Raw genomic sequence first — 19,962 nt, forward strand, 5'->3', positions numbered from 1 at the left:
TTTACTTTTTCCTGCTTCCAGACTGACTTGTAATCATCAAATCACTGTCTTGATTTTCATAACAAGGTCAAACATTCATAATCTATATTTTATGTTTTCATACTCGTGCTGTTTATCTATGGTGTTTCTTGAGTTCCTATTGTCATTGATGGTGATTGGGGGATTTGTTTTGCCTCCTCCAAGAAGATCAAACCAGTCAATCCTAAAGGAAATCAGTCCTGAATATTCATTGGAAGGACTGATGCTGAAGCTGAGGCTCCCATACTTTGGCCACCTGATGTGAACAACTGACCCCTTGGGAAAGACCCTGATGCTGGGAAAGATTGAAGGCGGGAGGAGAAGGGGATGACAGAGGAAGAGATGGTTGGATGGTATCACCGACTCAATGGACATGAGTTTGAGTGAGCTCTGGGAGTTGGTGATGGACAGGGAAGCCTGGCATGCTGCACTCCATGGAGTCACAAAGAGTTGGACACGACTGAGTGGCTGAACTGAACTTCCTAGAGAAATGCTCAGCTTTCCTTGCCCACCTCCTTACAAGCACCCTCATCTCTCTCTTCTGATCAAGATGCTTGCATATGATGATAATGGAAAGTTTGTGTGTCCTTATGGCCGTGTTTCAAGACACCTCGGTCCATGATAATCTCTGGGTCCTCACTGGTCTCTGTCCCCAGTTGATTGACCTGGCCCTGGGCACCCACATACTACCAGTGACTGATCACATAGGTCCAGTCCCATCCATTAGAACATCTTGCTACATTTACTCTTCATGTCCTGGTCCTGGCCTTTGGTCATAAAGTTTCTACATTCTCTTCTGATCCCTCTGCTAATCTACTGGAATTTTCAGCCTTTCTGTACCGCCATCCACCATCAGAACTTACAGGACCTCTGATACCCTCCACACCATATACCAAGCATGGAGAACCCAGGGTCTACCTGTAACCCATTTGCATAGATGTCTGCCTCAGCTCATGGGCTCCATGAAACATAAAGCACTGGGAAGGATGCTCAAAGGGTGGCCACTGTGTGGCTAGAGAAGAGAAGTGAGCCCTGCCATGGAATAACCCCCATCATTCATCTTTTTTTTTTTTTTTCTATGAAGGCCCTTAGGAGGATTTTGAACTCAAAGGGGATGGTCAAGACTCATGCTCCTGACTTCCCGTTGCTCTCCTCCCCTTCACAGCTCTTCCACCTGCACCCAGGTTCATTCCCCATGTCCTCCCTGCGCAGAGGGGAAACCTCTCTCACACAGTTTTGGGTTTTATCTGCTTACAAATGGCGGGCAGCAAAACTTGAAATGGACTCTCTAGACTCTGCTTTTAATAGGTCAGAGGAAATCTTGGCAGTTGGTAATTCTTTTTATTTCTCAATAGAGACTGGCTTTCAAGATGATCATTTCTCCAGGAAGCAGAACTTACGGCTGGAAGACTCCTTTGTTTCTTCAGTTCAGTTCAGTCGCTTAGTCATGTCCGACTCTTTGTGACCCCATGGACTGCAGCACTCCAGGCTTCCCTGTCCATGACTAATTCCCAAAGCTTGCTCAAACTCATGTTCACCAAGTCGGTGATGCCATCCAACCATCTCTTCCTCTGTCACACCCTTCTCCTCCTGCCTTCAATCCTTCCCACCATCAGGGTCTTTTCCAATGAGTCAGTTCTATCTATGAGGCATAAATGAAATCCTCATTAGAAATTTGTTTTTCCCCCAAAGTCATCCTGGACCACCTGCTGCCTGTCATCTCCCCTGTGTTACAGTGTAAGCCTTGAATAATAAAGCTGCTCCCACAGACAGCTAGCATAAGCCCATGTTTATTAGGCACTTAACTCTTTCTGTGTCTTAGTTACCTCATTTCTATGTATTTTGAGATTTGTGGTAGAATTTTTGTAGGATTAAATGAATATTTATCTATATTTATCTCTATGCATATCATAGAACAGAATCTAGTATATAGTAAATGCTATGTAAATACTTTCATTATTTCTGTTGTGCTAAAGTATTTAATTCTATTGAAACATAGTTGTTTTACAATGTTGTGTTAATTTCTGCTGTACAGCAAAAAGACTTAGTAATATATATATAGTGTGTGTGTGTGTGTATATATATATATATATATATTCTTTTTCATATTCTCCATTATGGTGTTTCACAGGGCATTGAATATAGTTCTCTGTGCTATACAGTAGGACCTGGTTGTTTATCCATCCTATATATACTAGTTTGCCTCTGTTAATCCTGAGCTCCCAGTTCTCTCCTCCCTTCCTCCTGCTCCCCGCCACCCCCGTCCCCGCCTGCCACACACCCCACCCCCCGCCTCTTGGCAACCACAAGTGACATTTGTTTTTACTCTAATTACGCTGGTTTCTTTAATGTGCACCCCCGCCTTGCCCTATTTTCCAGGAATCATGTTAACTTTTCTAGCTTACCCTCCCCCACCAACCCCTCCCAACTCTGGACGCTGTATCAGAATGCCTGGTTTTATGGGGACTGTTTGTAAACTCCTGCATGCTGGTCATCAACAGTCTAATTGTTCTGAGGGAGGTCTGACCGCGGCTGATGTTCACGTCTAAACTGTTCAGCTGCTTCAAGTGCCCCAATCTTTCTCCCATCAGAGCCCAAGGGAATGTTCATTTCTCTCTGGTGGCAGAATCATATGTCAAAGCAGTTTTATCCATCCAGTCCTAGCTCAATGCCTTCTCATTTGTGTCTTGTGAGTCTAAACCCATTTGTTTATTGATTTAGTAGGTGAAATCAAGGCACATCCTTTCTATTTAAACTTTTTTTTTTTTAGTTTCTTCAGTTTTTTCTTTAAATTTATTTATTTTAATTACAGGCTAATTACTTTACAATATTGTATTGGTTTTGCCATACATCAACATGCATCTGCCACGGGTGTACACGTGTTCCCAATCCTGAACCCCCCTCTCACCTCCCTCCCCATACCATCCCTCTGGGTCATCCCAGTGCACCAGCCCCAAGCATCCTGTATCCTGCATCGAACCTGGACTGATGATTCGTTTCTTATATGATATTATACATGTTTCAATGCCATTCTCCCAAATCATCACCCTCCCCCACCGCCACAGAGTCCAAAAGCCTGTTCTATACATCTGTGTCTCTTTTGCTGTCTTGCATACAGGGTTATCGTTACCATCTTTCTAAATTCCATATATATGCATTAGTATATTGTATTGCTGTTTTTCTTTCTGTCTTACTTCACTCTGTATAATCGGCTCCAGTTTCATCCACCTCATTAGAACTGATTCAAATATTTTCTTTTTAATGGCTGAGTAATACTACATTGTATATATGTACCACAGCTTTCTTATCCATTCATCTGCTGATGGACATCCATGTTGCTTTCATGTCCTGGCTATTATAAACAGTGTTGCAATGAACACTGGGGTACACGTGTCTCTTTCAATTCTGGTTTCCTTGGTGTGTATGCCCAGCAGTGGGATTGCTGGGTTGTATGGCAGTTCTATTTCCAGTTTTTAAAGGCATCTCCACACTGTTCTCCATAGTGGCTGTACTAGTTTGCATTCCCACCAACAGTGTAAGAGGGTTCCCTTTTCTCCACATCCTCTCCAGCATTTACTGCTTGTAGACTTTTGGATCGCAGCCATTCTGACTGGCATGAAATGGCACCTCATTGTGGTTTTTGATTTGCATTTCTCTGATAATGAGTAATGTTGAGCATCTTTTCATGTGTTTGTTAGCCATCTGTATGTCTTCTTTGGAGAAATGTCTATTTAGTTCTTTGGCCCATTTTTTGATTGGGTCATTTATTTTTCTGGAATTGAGCTGCAGGAGTTGCTTGTATATTTTTGAGATTAATTGTTTGTCAGTTGCTTCATTTGCTATTATTTTCTCCCATTCTGAAGGCTGTCTTTTCACCTTGCTTATAGTTTCTTTTGTTGTGCAGAAGCTTTTAAGGTTAATTAGGTCCCATTTGTTTATTTTTGCTTTTATTTCCAATATTCTGGGAGGTGGGTCATAGAGGATCCTGCTGTGATTTATGTCAGAGAGTGTTTTGCCTATGTTCTCCTCTAAGAGTTTTATAGTTTCTGGTCTTATGTTTAGATCTTTAATCCGTGTTCTAGTTTCATTCTTTTACAAGTGGTTGACCAGTTTTCCCAGTACCACTTGTTAAAGAGATTGTCTTTTCTCCATTGTATATTCTTGCCTCCTTTGTCAAAGATAAGGTGTCCATAGGTGCATGGGTTTATCTTTGGGCTTTCTATTTTGTTCCATTGATCTATATTGCTGTCTTTGTGCCAGTACCATACTGTCTTGATGACTGTGGCTTTGTAGTAGAGCCTGAAGTCAGGCAGGTCGATTCCTCCAGTTCCATTCTTCTTTCTCAAGATTGCTTTGGCTATTCGAGGCTTTTTGTGTTTCCATACAAATTGTGAAATTATTTGTTCTAGCTCTGTGAAAAATGCCGTTGGTAGCTTGATAGGGATTGCATTGAATCTATAGATTGCTTTGGGGAATATACTCATTTTCACTATATTGATTCTTCCGATCCATGAACATGGTATATTTCTCCATCTATTAGTGTCCTATTTGATTTATTTCACCAGTGTTTTATAGTTTTCTATATATAGGTCTTTAGTTTCTTTAGGTAGATATATTCCTAAGTATTTTATTCTTTTCATTGCAATGGTGAATGGGATTGTTTCCTTAATTTCTCTTTCTATTTTCTCATTATTAGTGTATAGGAATGCAAGGGATTTCTGTGTGTTGATTTTATATCCTGCAACTTTACTACATTCGTTGATTAGCTCTAGTAATTTTCTGGTGGAATCTTTAGGGTTTTCTATGTAGAGGATTATGTCATCTGCAAACAGTGAGAGTTTTACTTCTTTTCCAATTTGGATTCCTTTTATTTCTTTTTCTGCTCTGATTGCTGTGGCCCAAACTTCCAAAACTATGTTGAATAGTAGTGGTGAAAGTGGGCACCCTTGTCTTATTCCTGACTTTAGGGGAAATGCTTTCAATTTTTCACCATTGAGGATAATGTTTGCTGTGGGTTTGTCATATATAGCTTTTATTATGTTGAGGTATGTTCCTTCTATTCCTGCTTGCTGGAGAGTTTTTATCATAAATGGATGTTGAATTTTGTTAAAGGCTTTCTCTGCATCTACTGAGATAATCATATGGCTTTTATTTTTCAATTTGTTAATGTGGTGTATTACATTGATTGATTTGCGGATATTGAAGAATCCTTGCATCCCTGGGATAAAGCCCACTGGGTCATGGTGTATGATCTTTTTAATGTGTTGTTGGATTCTGATTGCTAGAGTTTTGTTAAGGATTTTTGCATCTATGTTCGTCAGTGATATTGGCCTGTAGTTTTCTTTTTTTGTGGCATCTTTGTCAGGTTTTGGTATTAGGGTGATGGTGGCCTCATAAAATGAGTTTGGAAGTTTACCTTCCTCTGCAATTTTCTGGAAGAGTTTGAGTAGGATAGGTGTTAGCTCTTCTCTAAATTTTTGGTAGAATTCAGCTGTGAAGCCGTCTGGATCTGGGCTTTTGTTTGCTGGAAGATTTCTGATTACAGTTTCAATTTCCATGCTTGTGATGGGTCTGTTAAAATTTTCTATTTCTTCCTGATTCAGTTTTGGAAAGTTATACTTTTCTAAGAATTTGTCCATTTCTTCCACGTTGTCCATTTTATTGGCATATAATTGCTGATAGTAGTCTCTTATGATCCTTTGTATTTCTGTGTTGTCTGTCATGATCTCTCCATTTTCATTTCTATTTTTATTGATTTGATTTTTCTCCCTTTGTTTCTTGATGAGTCTGGCTAATGGTTTGTCAATTTTATTTATCCTTTCAAAGAACCAGCTTTTGGCTTTGTTGATTATTGCTATGGTCCCTTTTGTTTCTTTTGCATTTATTTCTGCCCTAATTTTTAAGATTTCTTTCCTTCTACTAACCCTGGGGTTCTTCATTTCTTCCTTTTCTAGTTGCTTTAGGTGTAGAGTTAGGTTATTTATTTGACTTTTTTCTTGTTTCTTGAGGTATGCCTGTATTGCTATGAACTTTCCCCTTAGCACTGCTTTTACAGTGTCCCATGGGTTTTGGGTTGTTGTGTTTTCATTTTCATTTGTTTCTATGCATATTTGGATTCTATTTAAACTTAAGGCCCTGTACTAGGCCGGTTAGAGGGAGGATTAAATACAGGCTTAAAATCTGGTTGTCGCAGGAATACTGTACACACATGGGGGAACCTGAACAAATATTTCAGGATAAAAGAACAGAAGTGGCACCATTGGCACCATTTGCCTGTTCCTTTTGATTTTACAAAGACGTAATTGGAATGAAGATAATAATTAGTTGACATCTATGAGCACTGTTTGTCCAGGCCAGGAACCATGCTAAAACTTTCTGCCTATATTATCTCATTTGAGCCTAAAAAGCTTTCTGCTCAGTTTCAAGCATAGGAATTGATACAAATTCATAATGGAAAGTAACAGGAACTAAAGTCACTGTTGTAACTGTTGATGGCACCAGGTGAGCCCCACTCTGCTCCTTTCACTGCTGAGCCCTGCCAACAAAGAAATAAGGCACACTCTACTCCAGAAAGTCCACAGAACTTCCTATGTCAAAAATGAGGCAACCATGTGGCAGCCATGGAGATCCCCTACCCTTATACCCACAAAATGAATGTAGTCTACAAAAGGCTGATGAAGAATCCATTTCAATTTACCTCAGGAAATATGACCAAAAATTATGCAACAAATTCTTTCTTCTCTCCAAGAATTTGAGTGGACAAGAAACCTTTGAAGCAAGGGATATACAACCAGACAAAATTAGATGAAAAGGAAAAACTGAAAAACCCAACCCACTCCAGTGTTCTTGCCTGGAGAATCCCAAAACAGAGGAGCATGGTGGGCCTGAGTCCATGGGGTCTCAAAGAGTCAGACACGACCAAATGACTAAAACAACAAGGAAATAATGGGGCATTAGAGAAAGAGGACGATTAGAAAATAAGGGAAACATTACAAACAAAAATAGATCCAGCTGAAAACAGGTTGGTAAGATGGAGAAAAGGCTTGAGACAGTAGCACCAAAAGTGAAGCGAAAAAAAAGCAAAGAGATGAATGGACTCAAAGACTAGTTAATAAATACATAGTGTTGATTTAACAAATGGAGAATGGAAAAATGTAACAGGAAAATATTCATAGGTATGCTGCTGCTAAGTCGCCTCAGTCGTGTCCAACTCTGTGCGACCCCATAGACGGCAGCCCACCAGGCTCCCCCGTCCCTGGGATTCTCCAGGCAAGAACACTGGAGTGGGTTGCCATTTCCTTCTCCAATGCAGGAAAGTGAAAAGTGAAAGTGAAGTTGCTCAGTCGTGTCCAACTCTTAGCGACCCCATGGACTGTAGCCCACCAGGCTCCTCCATCCATGGGATTTTCCAGGCAAGAGTACTGGAGTGGGGTGCCATTGCCTTCTCCAATTCATAGGTATAGGGAGAAATAAATTGAAATAAAAGAATTTAATCTGCAAATGAAAAGGCATACTATGTTCTAGGGAAATTTGAACAATCACAAATGAGACATAGCCAAAGAATTCTCTGAGTTTCAAGGATAGAGAAAGAATTCTCTAAGTAAGTGTCCAGCTGCAAAAAGTAAGTTTAGTGTATGAAGGAAAAAAAATGTACAGCCTCATACTCTCTGTTAAAAAGGTCACTGTCAAGAGATAATGGAGTCATATCTATAGGATTCTAAATGGATAAAAAATGGCCCTAGAATTTTGAAGCCCAGCTAAGTTGTCATTTAGATATGAAAGGCAGTTACCTAGCATGTCCACATAATCAAGAACTCAGAACATGGTTCATACAAGATAAGGTTTCCAGGTAAACTACAGATAAAATATAGGATGTTCCATGAAATTTGAATTTTAGATAAATATGGAATCATATTTTAGGATCAGTATGTCCCACATATTATTTGGAACATACTTGTACTTTAAAAAATGGGACATACTGGTCCTAAAACATGATCAAGATCTGAAAACCTAATCAAGGTTGTTCTGAAAATTTGTAAGGAAGGTGGATTGTTACAAATCAATCTCTTATCTCTTGATAAGTTCATCGTAGTGAAATTTCTCACTAGTCTTAAAATGTTTTTTTTTCTTTTGTTAATTAAAAAATTTAATTGAAGTATAGTTGATTTACATTATTGCTTTAGTTTCAGGTGTACAGCACAGCAATTCAGTTGTTTTTTTTTTGTTTGTTTGTATTTTGCAGATTATACTCCATGATAGGTTATTATAATATATTAGTTATAATTCCTTGGGTAAAATAGTAAAACTTTATTGCTTGTCTATTTCATGTATCTGTTCGTATCTGGTAATCCCATACTCATAATTTGTCCCTACACCTACCCCTACCCCCTTCCCCTTTGGTAACTATAATTTGTTTCCTATGCCAGTGAGTCTGTTTCTGTTTTGTATGTAGGTTCATTCGTATTATAGTTTAAGTTCCATATATGAGTGATGTCAAACAGTATTTGTCTTTCTCTGTCTGACTTACGTCACTAAGTATAATATTCTCTAGGTCCAGGATCGTATGCCTACTTTTAGGTGCCATATTATGTAAAGAATGTCCACCTGAAATACTATTCCAGTATAATGGGAACAGTAGTTCATCGTATTCTCCTTCTGGGTCATGTGATCACTGAATAGGAGACGGGGGAAATGACCTTCCCTATTAAAAAAAAAAAAAAAAAAACTTTTTTATTTGCTTACTTATTTGTCTTTTCCAGATCTTAGTTGTGGCATGCAAACTCTTAGTTGTGACATGTGGAATCTAGTTCTCTGATTAGGACTGAACCCTGGCATCCTGTATTGGGAGTGGGGAGTCTTAGCCACTGGACAACAAGGGAAGTCCCTGACCCTCTCTATTTAAAATAATATTGATTTTTCCCTGTTTTAAGACCATGTCTAATACAGTACATTTAAGGGAAACACTGCAGGTACATGTCATGTCTAAAGTTATAACCACTATAGGAACGGAAAAAGAGTATAAATGTTAGAAATTATCAAAACAGAAGATTTTCTTCTTTGTTTTTTAACAACAAAAAATGGGCATCATAAAGCAGAAGACACTTCATTAAAAAAAAATCAGGAAGCATTAGAATCAAGACTGAATGTAAGGTAAAAAACATAAAAGAACAGAGTGGTTCTTTATAACAATAACTGTCATAAGTCCAAACCCAACAGATTCCCCATGTACAAGGTGACAACGGAAGACAGGGAGTGGCGGACAGAAACAGAGTGACATGCAGCTTGCCTCACCCTTTCAACACACGACACAGCTTTGGGCACAGAGAAGTAAGTGTGTAGTGAGTCTGACCAGCATAACGAGGACCATCTAATAAATGTAGAACAAACTCCAGATCCTGGTGAAGCAAAAAACAGACATTTTCCCCCAAGTGTCATGATATATTAGGACATTAAAAAACAACTCAACAAATTCTAATAAGTAGAAATAATGCAGACCTCTTTCTTTCAACTACATGGCAATAAAGCATGGAATAGCAAAAATAGAATCCAACAAACAAAAATCCCAAGTACTTGGTAATAAAAAAAAGAAAAGAAAAACTCATAGGTTACTTTTAATTCAATGAGGAAATTCAAAGCAGAATTGCTCATTTCTTAAATAAAGCAACAATAAACAACACTGGGAAGAGAATTCTCTTGTGGAAAAAACAACATTCACAGTCTGCATACGTCACAAAAAAGTAAAATGAGAATAAACAAATTGGGCATTTGAATTGTGGGGTTGAGGAAAGAAAACCTAGATCTAATAAGTAAAACCAATCTGTGGCAAGTTTAAATTAAAAAAAAAAAAAAACAGATAAATCTGTATTAATTAAGGAAAAAGGGAGAAAGCACAGATAGGCAAATATAGAAATGAGTGAAGGGAAAGCAGATAAAGACAATGTTAAGAAAATAGAAGAGGATGTGTTTAAAACTTCAGGCAAAATTTGAAAACCTGACATAATGATTTTTTTTTTCCCTTGAGAAATGCTGCTGCTGCTACTAAGTCGCTGCAGTTGTGTCCGACTCTGTGCAACCCCATAGACGGCAGCCCACCAGGCTCCCCCGTCCCTGGGATTCTCCAGGCAAGAACACTGGAGTGGGTTGCCATTTCCTTCTCCAATGCGTGAAAGTGAAAAGTGAAAGTGAAGTCGCTCAGTCGTGTCCGACTCTTAGTGACCCCATGGACTGCAGCCCACCAGGCTCCTCCATCCATGGGATTTTCCAGGCAAGAGTACTGGAGTGGGGTGCCATTGCAAATGTAAATGGCCCAAATTGACCCCAGAAGAGAGAGAAAACCCAAATAGCATCTATAATCATGGACAGGATTTGCAAGTTTTCAAAAATTAAAGAGGTTGTGTCAAACTCAGTTTCACAAGGAAATTCTTTGTAACTTTCAATCAGTAAAAAGAGCCATTGTTACAGAACATCCCTGAACACAGGAAATGGAAGGTGTCAGATTCCTTCTTCAAAGCTATGGTAATGTGGTACACACACACACCAGCCCAAAACTCAATTATATTGAGGCAAAAAATGTTAGCATATTAAGTGGAATTCTCCAATAAATTAATTGAATACGACATTACAACTAAAGGCATTTTATTCTAGGAAAAATCACTGAGTTAGCATTTTAACTGGTCAAAGAGGGAAAAAGTGTATTATCAGAGCAATTAATGCCTAAAGTGTGTTGGGTAAGACCAGCACGCATTTGTATTGAAAACTTGTTAGTAAAATAACAGTAGGGGGTACTTTCTTACCACTATTTTATACACATGCGTGCCTGCATGCTCACACACACCCTGAAGTCCAGCCATCAGCTTAATAGGGAAGTTGGAGACCTATGCCCATTTTCTTGGAGTTTGAGGTCAGAAATCTGAGATTTTCATTCTTACTTCCTTTACTGAACATCTCACCATAAACTTCAGACAGTACAATTTAAACAAGAAAATAAAATGGTGGGGCAATTAAAAGCAAATAGAACTGCTGTTTGAAAATTGGATACTTGGAAAATACTTGAGAATCAATACAAAACCTATTAAAAATAAGAATTTGGATATATCCAAATCAAAGGCTTTCCTTGATAGTTCTGGTAGCTTTTTAGAAGATACACTATTGTTACTAATAATGATAAGAACATGAACAAATGGCATTTAGGAGGTGCTTCCTATATGCCAAAGTTCTTTTAATGAAGTCCAGCTAATCATTCCTTTCTTTCATGGATCATGCCTTGGGTGTTGTAGCTAAAAAGTCATTACCAGAGCCAAGTTCATTCAGATTTTGTCTTAAGTTATTTTTTAGGAGCCTTCAAGTTTTGCATTTAACATATAGGTCTGTGCTCCATTTTTAATTTATTTTTATGAAAGGTGTAAGATCTGTATCCAGACTTCTTTTATTTTGCCTGTAGAGGTCTAGTTATTTCAGTATCATTTGTTGAAAAGATTACCTTTTCATCTTTTTCAGAGATCTGCTAGCTATATTTATCTGTGGCTCTGTTTCTGGGCGCTCCATTCTGTTCCACTGATCTATTTGTCTCTACTTTTGCCAGTACCACGTCTGTCCTGATTATTGTTGCTTTCCAGCAAGTCTTAAGTCAAATTAATGTCAGTCCTCTGACTTGGTTCATTTCCCTCCATGTTGTATTGGCTGCTCTGGGTCTTCTATCACTCCATATAAACTTTGGAATTAGATTGTTGATATCCATAAAATAATTTTCAGGATTTTGATTGGAAATGTATTTAACGGAATAACTTGTGCAGAACTGTTATGTTAATAATATTGATTTTTCCTATCCATGAACATGGAATGTTTGTCCATTTGTTTAATTCTATGATTTTTTTTTCATCAATTTTGTAGTGTTCCTCATATAGATCTTATACTTATTTTGTTAGAGTTGTAACTGAGTATTCATCTTTGGGGGTGCTAATGTAAATGGTATTGTGTTTTTAAATTTCAGTTTCATGTATTCATTGCCGGTATATAGAAAAGTGACTGACTTTACTTTTATGCATTAAACTCGATTTTACACCTTTTTTAGAAATTCTTATTAATTCTTGTCAATATTTTTGGATTTTCTACATAGACAATTATGTCATCAGTGAACAAAGACAGTTTTATTTCTTCCTCCCCAGTCTGTGTTCATCTTATTTCCTTTTCTTATCTCATTGTATTAATGCTTTCCTTTTAATTTTGTTCATATTGTTTTGTTCGTGTTTGATTTGCATTAGTTTTAAATCTTCTGTAATAAAATGTATTATTTTAATTCATGGAAAAACTACCCTTCAGTTTTTGATGAGTCATACTTTTTCAGTATGAAAGATTTATATTTCTTGTTTTGCAAGTTCTGGATCTTTGTAATCCTCAAAGTACCCTCCCACTTTGCTTTCAGGACTATGCTTCTGTTTGGCCATGAATTTTGCAGTCATATTTTATTACTTTTAATTCTCTACTTGGATCATTACATTTTGCTTTCTTTTTCATAATGTGAACAATCTTATAATAAATTCTATTTTTCTCTTTTGTGAAGATGGAAAATATTACTGACATCTGATTATTACTTCATGGAAGATATATGTCAAATATTACTTGTGTTGTAGGATTTGATATATGTTAAAATTTACTGGCTTCATCTCCCATCCTCCTCCCCACCTGAGAATTACTATCAAACACTATCTTGAATTCTACATATCTGAATTCTTCAGAACTCAGGAAGTCAAAGAAAATATATTCCATTGTTGAAGATAAAAAGTCCTTCATCAAACTGAATCAAGATCCACCACTCTGAAAATTTCACCTCTCAAAATTCTGTGCTCCAGATCCATAAAGAAACAGCTTTCGTGTATTTTCCACATGTTAGCTCTTTGTATATTTGTAATCAACTCTCTTGTTCCCTTCTTCAGTCTCTCTCTTTTCTGGGTTAATCATGCCAGTACCTTGAGATATTCCTGAGAAGACGTGGCTTCCCATCTTCTTTATTATTTTGGTTCTTCTACTCTAGAAACCACTTTTAGCTGTTCTTTTAAAATTTGAAAACAATCATATTTGATTCCTTGAACTAACCTGTCTTGGCCTGAGGAGGTAATCTCAAGTGTTGTTGTTGTTCAGTTGCTAAGTTGTGTCCAACTCTCTGCCACCCCGTGGACTGCAGCACACCAGACTTCCCTATCCTTCACTATCTCCCAGAGATAGTTCATTCAAACTCTCCCAGAGTTTGTTCACTCGAACTCATGTCCATTGAGTCAGTGATGTCATTCAATCATCTCATCCTCTGTCACCCCATGCTCCTTCTGCCCTCCATCTTTCCCAGCATCAGGGTCTTTTCCAGTGAGTCAGCTCTTTCCATCACGTGGCCAAAGTATTGGAGCTTCAGCATCAGTCCTTCCGATGAATATTCAGGGTTGATTTCCTTTAGGTTTGACTGGTTTGATCTCCTTGCTGTCCAAGGGATTCTCAAGAGTCTTCTCCAACACCACAGTTTGAAAGCATCAATTCTTTGGCGCTCAGACTTCTTTATGGTCTAACTCTTTAAGATTTGGATAATAAATGGTTTCCACCAAGAGCTGCAGGATGTGGGGAAAAAAATCTCAGTGCTTCAACCCCTTTGTTTTATAGATGATAAAATAGAACCGTTGAGGGATCAAGTGACTTGGCTCACGGTCCCTTAATCCTCCATCCTTCATGGACTTGGGTGACAGTGAGCTCTAAATTTGCCATTCCCTCTGAATGGCCTCGATATGGAGCAGTGATGGAAGAATCAGACCAGCAGGGAGAAAATAAGCAGCAGGCAGTAGACGAGGAGCTAGAGAATTCACAGTGTTTTATAAACTTTTAAATTCCCAACCACTACACTATAATTCTGTCTTGGGAGTCCATTATAAGGAAGTCATTTTGGTGACTTGGATGAGGTCCATAGGAGATGTGCCTTGACATCTAATTTGTGTGTGTGTGTGTTACAGTGAGATGCCATTAAGATTCTCGCAGCCTCTCTGGAATGTAGGGAGGGAGGACGTGTTTATTTTATAATTCCACAGTTAATGCTTCTGGTGTCTAGAACTTCCATTCATTCATTCACTCATTCATTCAAATACATTTGATGAATGCCCGTATCCGTTCTGTACAACACACTGTGTTAGATGTTTTGCATTTAAAGCTGAATAATTCAAGCCTTGAATTAAACCATTAAGGTGAAGAGATCGGCCCTTCTCTGTGAATTAAGGAGGCTTGCTTTTTAAACCACTTGTTTGACTTCATTTCTGAACACCAGCAAACTGAAAAAAAAATTTTTTGCCTAGAAATTCAGTGCCTGCTTACAGTTTTCAAGAAAAAAACTTAAGCAATTCCTCTCCTAGGAATTTATCCTAAAGATATACTTACACATGTCCAAAAATATGTATGTACAAGATTATTTTCACACCATTGTTTTTAATTAAAAAAAATTAAAGATAATCTTAATATTTGGTAATAGAGAACTGGTTAATTAATGGATATACATGGAAAAAATATAGGTATGAAACAGAGCCAGTATATTCTTTATAAATGATAGGGAATTATCTCCAGTGACATAGGTATTATCTATCTATCCATCATCCCCTCTAACTATATATTTTGAAATAAAATAGAAACATTATCAGTATAATCAGATAAATATATACTTTTCAAGTATATTCACTAATTGTTTAGTTTTGATAACACAGTTGACTTACAACTCTGTGTAATTTCTGCTGTATGTAAAAGTGATTCAGTTATACATGTATATTCTTTTTCATATTCTTTCCCATTATGGTTTATTGCAGGATATTGAATATGGTTCCCTGTGCTATATAGTAGGACCTTGTTTATCAGTTCTACATATTATAGTTTGCATCTGCTAATCCCAAACTCTCAATACTTCGCTCCCCCACTGCCCACCTCACCTTGGCAACAAGTCTGTTCTCTATGTCTGTAGACTCACTAATTACTAATTGCAGACATCTTTGGGGAAGCAGTTTATTTTCAAACTGTAGAAACCATAACATTCATGGTTTGCTGTCAAACATAACCTAAATACAAAGCCACACCACCACAAACCTAAGAAATTTATTCACATTTTCTTGGTTATCACTCACAAAATATTACAGCTTTTTTTTTTTTAAGATCTGATGGCTTTTTCTTTTTTTGTTGAATTTGCTTGTCAGGTTTCTTTAGCTTCTGTTTATCTAGCCTACCTGCCTTCTGTATTTCATAACAGTGATCTTTTTGGAGAATACCAGCCCACTGTCTTACAGAAACTTTCATAATCTGGATTTATCTGATTGTTTTCTCACAATTACATTCCACGGAAACATTTTTGTCAAGAAGACTAGACATACTCTTAATTATAAGTTTCCTCATTTGTTTAAGCTAGTGGCTCCCAGACTTCATTGTAATTCCCTGTGCGTTTAACACATCTGAAATAGACTGAATTGTATCCCCTGCCCCAAAAATTCCTAAGAATGTGAGCATAGTTGTAGTTGGGGTTTTTAAAAAAGGTAATCAAAATTAAATGAGGTTGTATGGGCAGGCTTTAACCCAATATGACTGGTGTCCTTTTAAGAAAAAGAAATTGAAACATACTAAGAGATACCAGGGTCCTCTGGGCACAGAGGGAAGCCCATGGAAGAGGCAGAATGGGAGGGTGGGCAGCCAGCCATCCGCAGGCCAAGCAGAGAGGCCTCAGGCAAAACCAATTTGGCTGTCACCTTGGACTTCCAGCCCCCAGAACTGTGAGAAAATAATTTTCAGTTGTTGAAGGACCCCTCCCACCACCCTATCTCTGGTGCTTACTTATGGCAGCTTGAGCAAAGGAATACAGCCTCTGAGGGGTGGTCCTTGGACATGTGAATATGCCCACAACACTTCACTCAGCGGGTTCTGGTTACTCTTCACAGAAACTTGTCAAAGCTTGGGTTATGTGATCTTAGATTTGAACAAGCCACTGGACTCGAGTGATTCCAGGCTCTGTGGATTCTTGTCTGAACCAGTGAGTATCCTGGAGGTGGCAAAATAGTCATTTTCTAAATCCACTAATCTAATTTTATTGTCTGATGTTCTTATGAGAGGAGGGTACCACCTTCTTTTTATTATTTTCTTTTACTGTACTATACATTTATTGGTTTTTATGATTTTTCCTGTGGTCATGTATGGATGTGAGAGTTAAACTGTGAAGAAGGCTGAGTGTGGAAGAATTGATGCTTTTGAATTGTGGTGTTGGAGAAGACTCTTGAGAGTCCCTTGGACTGCAAGGAGATCCAACCAGTCCATTCTGAAGGAGATCAGCCCTGGGATTTCTTTGGAGGGAATGATGCTAAAGCTGAAACTCCAGTACTTTGGCCACCTCATGCGAAGAGTTGACTCATTGGAAAGGACTCTGATGCTGAGAGGGATTGGGGGCAGGAGGAGAAGGGGATGACAGAAGATGAGATGGCTGGATGGCATCACTGACTCGACGGACATGAGTCTGGGTGAACTCTGGGAGTTGGTGATGGACACGGAGGCCTGGCATGCTGCGATTCATGGGGTCGCAAAGAGTCGGACACAACTGAGCGACTGAACTGAACTGAACTGAACAGTTTGGTATGTTATCATCCACTGCTAACATTTTAAATGCTTGACCAACATTTTAAATGCAGGACCAAACCTGACCATCAGAAGCCCCTTCATGCTGGCTTGTGTGTACGTTGACATTTCTGCAGGAGTCTCTGGACACTTCCTTATTTTCTGACACAGTGATAAAATGTTCCAGAACTTCTTTAAATTTTCTATGCTCTTGACCCAGAAAGAGTCATTTCCAAGGTTTCCAAGGTTTTATTTTGAAACCAAGATCTGGGCACACCCAAGAGTACCCAAGAAGTACTCATTGCTTGTGGAGTGACCACAGTTTCAATGGTTTTCAGTGAATGGAATTAGTTTATATTAATAGCTCTCATTTGTCTTCATCTGCTCAGGCTGCCATAACAAAATACCATAGTCAACTGTCTTAAATAGCAGACACCTACTTCTCACAGTTCTGAAGGTTGGAACGTCCAAGAGCAAGATGCCGGCCAGGTCAGCCCCCCCAGCGAAGGCTTTGTGATGGCCACCTTCTTACTGTGTCTTCACGTCCTGGAGAAAGGACAAGCTCAGGTCTTTATTCCTTTTACAAGGACGCTAATCTCATGACCAAGGCCCCACGCTTGTAACCTCATTAAAACCTGCTCACCTCCCAAAGGTCCCAGCTGCCAACACCATCACATTGATGCTAGGGCTTTAACATCTAAATGGGAGGTGAAGACCCAGAAGTTCAGTCCATAATATCATTTTAATGCAGTGGCACAGGGTTTTCTTTCTCACTTTTCTCTTATCTGTATTTCCCTCTCTCACATGAAGTGACTATACAGTCCATGGGATTCTCCAGGCCAGAAATCTGAAATGGGTAACCATTCCCTTTCCAGGGGATCTTCCCAACCCAGGGATCAAAACCAGGTCTCCCACATTGCAGGTGGATTCTTTACCAGCTGAACCCCCAGGGAAGCCCAAGAATACTGGAGTAGGTAACCTATCCCTTCTCCAGGGAATCTTCCTGACCCAGGAATCAAACCAAGGTCTCCTTCATTGCAGGTGGATTCTTTACCAGCTGAGCTACCAGGGAATCCCTTTCTCACATGAGAATCTATAATTATCAATTACATCAATTTGTCTATTTTTCTCTATTCCACAATATACTCAAAATTGTTTCAGAATAACTACCCTGTACCCTTATCAAACAGCAAATAAATAAGTAAAATTCAGATTTATTTACAGTTTTTTTAAATCTTTAATACATATCTCCATAAGTGTATAGAGTCAGAATATATTGGGTTTATAGGTTAGTGAAATTCCTTCTTCTTTCTCTGTACTGACATGATAGCAATCTGAGGCAGTCATTTTATTGGTTCTTTTATATGTGTTTAAACAACAGACTGGTTCCAAATAGGAAAAGGAGTACGTCAAGGCTGTATATTGTCACCCTGTTTATTTAACTTATATGCAGAGTACATCATGAGAAACGCTGGACTGGAAGAAACACAAGCTGGAATCAAGATTGCCAGGAGAAATATCAATAACCTCAGATATGCAGATGACACCACCCTCATGGCAGAAAGTGAAGAGGAACTAAAAAGCCTCTTGATGAAGGTGAAAGTGGAGAGTGAAAAACTTGGCTTAAAGCTCAACGTTCAGAAATCGAAGATCATGGCATCCGGTCCCATCACTTCATGGGAAATAGACGGGGAAACAGTGTAAACACTGTCAGACTTTATTTTTCTGGGCTACAAAATCACTGAAGATGGTGACTGCAGCCATGAAATTAAAAGATGCTTACTCCTTGGAAGGAAAGTTATGACCAACCTAGATAGCATATTCAAAAGCAGAGACATTACTTTGCCAACAAAGGTTCATCTAGTCAAGGCTTTGGTTTTTCCTGTGGTCATATATGGATATGAGAGTTGGACTGTGAAGAAGGCTGAGCGCCGAAGAATTGATGCTTTTGAATTGTGGTGTTGGAGGAGACTCTTGAGAGTCCCTTAGACTGCAAGGAGATCCAACCAGTCCATTCTGAAGGAGATCAGCCCTGGGGTTTCTTTGGAAGGAATGATGCTAAAGCTGAAACTCCAGGACTTTGGCCACCTCATGCGAAGAGTTGACTCATTGGAAAAGACTCTGATGCTGGGAGGGATTGGGGGCAAGAGGAGAAGGGGACGACAGAGGATGAGATGGCTGGATGGGCTCACTAACTCGATGGACGTGAGTCTGAGTGAACTCCAGGAATTGGTGATGGGCAGGGAGGCCTGGCGTGCTGTGACTCATGGGGTCGCAAAGAGTCGGACACGACTGAGTGACTGATCTGATCTGATCTGAATTTTAAGATTCACTTCCAAGCTCTATTTTAGGTGATAACAGTTGGTTCAGTTCAGTTCAGTCACTCAGTTGTGTCCGACTCTTTGCAGCCCCATGGACTACAGCATGCCAGGCTTCCCTGTCCATCACCAACTCCCAGCTTGCTCAAACTCATGTCCATTGAGTCAGTGATGCCATCCAACCATCTCATCCTCTGTCATCCCCTTCTCCCCCTGCCTTCAATCTTGTTAGTATTTGAATTAAAAGAAGGAAAATGTAAAAACATTGATTTATTTGCATTTGCATAGAAATATGTGTGGAAGAACATACTAGGGATTGGTCCTTGGTTCTGAGAAGGAGGATTGAGAGACTGGGATGGGAGTTGCAGGGGAACTTTTCACTGTGCCCTGCTTTGTGCTTCAAAAATTAGGGATCATAACATTTATCCATTAAAAATAGATTGAAAATTCAAAAGGAGATAATCCACCTTTCTTTCTTTCATCCATCTGCCTTGCACGCTGTTTACCTGAATGGCTAGGTGCCTCAGTGGGCACAGCCTACAGGGTTCCACCTCATCCCATGAAACTCCCGGTTACTAGTACTTTAACTTTCTGCCACCTCCTCGACCAGTGAATCATCCAAGCAGAGAGGCTGTATCTTACAGACCTTTTGAGTCACTTCCCCAGGACATTTCCATGAGCCATAGAAGCGCATACTTGAGCAGTGTCTCGATGTACTTGTTAAGTTTCTTAGGAATTTTTTTAAATGATTCAGTGCATTCTCTCTCCGAGCTGTCTTTTGTCACTTTCAACATCCAGCAGATGCATTTGGCTCACAGGCTGTCTTTGATTCTGAGAGATGAGGAATCTTCTATCTTCTCTGTTCTGCCCGGTTCTGGAGGCGTTTTCAGTTAAACACTCTGTCTCTTTCATTTCTGTAGTCTCTGTTCTCAGTTTAACCCTGGGTGCCACAGCTATATCTTCAAGACTTATACCACTTCTGGAAACTTGTTGTCACTGCCCAAGTGAAGCAAAATTCCCA

Source organism: Bos indicus x Bos taurus, chromosome 19 (assembly GCF_003369695.1).
Source record: "Bos indicus x Bos taurus breed Angus x Brahman F1 hybrid chromosome 19, Bos_hybrid_MaternalHap_v2.0, whole genome shotgun sequence".
In the NCBI taxonomy this organism is placed as follows: Eukaryota; Metazoa; Chordata; class Mammalia; order Artiodactyla; family Bovidae; genus Bos; species Bos indicus x Bos taurus.